The sequence below is a fragment of the Rutidosis leptorrhynchoides genome, chromosome 5 (assembly GCF_046630445.1).
Source record: "Rutidosis leptorrhynchoides isolate AG116_Rl617_1_P2 chromosome 5, CSIRO_AGI_Rlap_v1, whole genome shotgun sequence".
In the NCBI taxonomy this organism is placed as follows: domain Eukaryota; kingdom Viridiplantae; phylum Streptophyta; class Magnoliopsida; order Asterales; family Asteraceae; genus Rutidosis; species Rutidosis leptorrhynchoides.
The window spans coordinates 48,813,783-48,816,357 of record NC_092337.1 but is presented as its reverse complement, the minus strand read 5'-3'; the positions used below and the strand labels follow the sequence as shown (position 1 = coordinate 48,816,357).

The following is a 2,575-nucleotide window of genomic DNA, read 5'->3' as shown; positions in this document are numbered from 1 at the left end:
AAGGATTTTATGTGTGCAATACGAAGGACTTATTCCTTTAATATCATGAATCTTCCATGCAATAGCTGGTTTATGAGCTTTTAGCACAGAAATGAGTTGAGATTTTTCATTTTTAGTAATAGAAGACGATATTATTACAGGTAATTCAGATTCACCATGTAAATAAGCATATTCCAAATGGTTTGGAAGTGGCTTTAACTCTAGTGTCGGTGGTTCTTCTATCGATGATTTATATCGATATCTGTCTTCTTCTTTTAGCATTTGAATTTCTTCTATTGTTGGTTCGTATCCATTAGCCATGAGTGCGGCTAACATTTCAGCTTCATCAATTGGTTCAGTTCCTTCTCCTAAAGAACATTCTCCTGTTCCTTGTAATTCTGAAAATTCTTTTAACAATTCTGCATGTGAATCTATAGTTTGAATATAATAACATGTATCAACTGCAGATTGCGGTTGTTGCATGGCTCTATCAACAGAAAAAGTAACACTCTCGTCCTCTATACTCAGGGTTAGTTTCTTACCAAACACGTCTATTATTGCTTTAGCCGTGTTTAAGAATGGTCTTCCTAATATGAGAGGAACTCGAGAATCTTCTTCCATGTCCAGAATAACAAAATCTACTGGAAATACTAAAGTACCAACTTTAACTAGCATATTCTCCATTATCTCTCTAGGATATTTTACGGATCGATCAGCTAGTTGTATGCTTATTCGTGTTGGTTTCAATTCTCCAAGGTCTAGTTTAGCGTATAGTGAATATGGCATTAAATTTATACTAGCATCTAAATCTGCCAATGCTTCTATTTAACTAAGACTACCCAGAAAACATGGAATCGTGAAACTTCCTGGATCTGATAATTTTTCTGGTATCTTATTCAACAGCACTGCAGAACAATTAGCATTCATAGTAACAGTCGAGAGTTTTTCCATTTTCTTTCTATTTGTGATTAGATCTTTCAAGAATTTAGCATATCTAGGCATTCCTGAAATTACATCAATGAAAGGAAGATTGACATTTATCTGTTTAAACATATCCAAGAATTTGGATTGCTCGGCTTCAAGTCTCTATTTTCTCATTTTACTTGGGTAAGGAAGTGGTGGTTGGTATGGTTTAACATAAGGTTTACCCTTAACTGTGTTATCTTCATTAACCTTTTCAACTACCGGTTCTGTTTCCTTATCTTGCTCAGACTGTGGTTCTTGTGTAGTAGGAATAGCATCATCAGAAATTACAGGCATTTCAGGTGGTTTAAGTGTGATACCACTTCTTGTGGTAATGGCATTAGCTGTTTCATTCCGGGGGTTAGCATTTGTATCGCTAGGTAGACTTCCCGGTTTTCTTTCACCTATCAACCTTGCTACATTGCTCACTTCTTGTTCCAGATTTTGAATAGAAGCTTGTTGATTTCTAAATGCTTGAGCATTTTGTTCATTGTTTTGTTTCTGAGATGTGAAAAATTGAGTTTGAGATTCAACTAGCTTTGACATCATATCTTCTAAATTTGGCTTTTTATCATCAGTTTGTGGTGGTTTGTTTTGAAAAATAGGTCTTTGCTGATTGTAAGTATTATTGGATACTCTTGATTGCTAGGACCTTGTTGGTTGTTGTATGGAACATTTCGGTTATAGTTCTGATTTTGATTGTAAATTGGTCTTGGCGGTTGATAATTATTCTGATAATTATTTCCAGGCCTTTGGTTCATGTATGAAACATTCTCTCTTTGTTCCATTGTTTGTTCAATACTGAGACAATCTTTTGTCAAATGTGGTCCTCCACACTGCTCACAACTAATTCGTATTGAGTGAATATCTTTAGTCATCTTTTCCATTTGTCTCTCGACAGCATCTATCTTTGCAGAAATGGAATCGAAGTCATGGCTAGAATCGGCTCTAGCTACTTTAGATGATCTAACGATATCTTTTTCTTGGTGCCACTCATGTGAGTGGGAAGCAGTGTTATCAATAATTTTGTAAGCGTCAGTTGCGGTTTTCTTCATAATGGAACCACCAGCTGCTATATCGATGTCTTTCCTTATAGTGATGTCGCATCCTTGGTAGAATATTTGTACTATTTGATAGGTGTCTAAACCATGTTGCGGACATCCTCTCAATAACTTTCTAAATCTTGTCCACGCTTCATATAGAGTTTCATTTGCCTTTTGTGTGAACGTAACAATTTCTCCTTGAAGTCTCACGGCTTTAGATGCCGGAAAGAATTGTTTAAGAAATTTTTCAACTAAAACGTCCCATGTATCAATCGCCCCTTCAGGTAACGATTCTAACCAATCTTTGGCTTCTCCCTTTAAAGTCCAGGGAAATAACATGAGATATATCTGTTCATCCTCCACTTCTCTGATTTTAAATAAAGTACATATCCTATTAAATGTACGAAGATGTTCATTTGGATCTTCCTTCGGTGCACCACTAAATTGGCATTGATTAGTTACCATGTGTAGAATTTGTCCTTTGATTTCATAATCTGGCGCATTAATGTCAGGTTGAGTAATTGCGTGACCTTGGCCAGTGCGTTTAGCTCTCATTCGGTCTTCCATACTTAGAGGTTCCAGATTTTCCA

General features: G+C 36.1%; 1 non-coding gene across 1 annotated transcript; it reads left to right on the top strand.

Annotated features, from left to right (window-relative positions):
* Positions 1-2,085: 2,085 nt before the first annotated feature.
* On the top strand, positions 2,086-2,192 carry LOC139851090 (small nucleolar RNA R71). The gene has a single exon (XR_011760452.1). It is a non-coding gene; the product is annotated as a small nucleolar RNA R71 (small nucleolar RNA).
* The last annotated feature ends 383 nt before the right edge of the window (positions 2,193-2,575 follow it).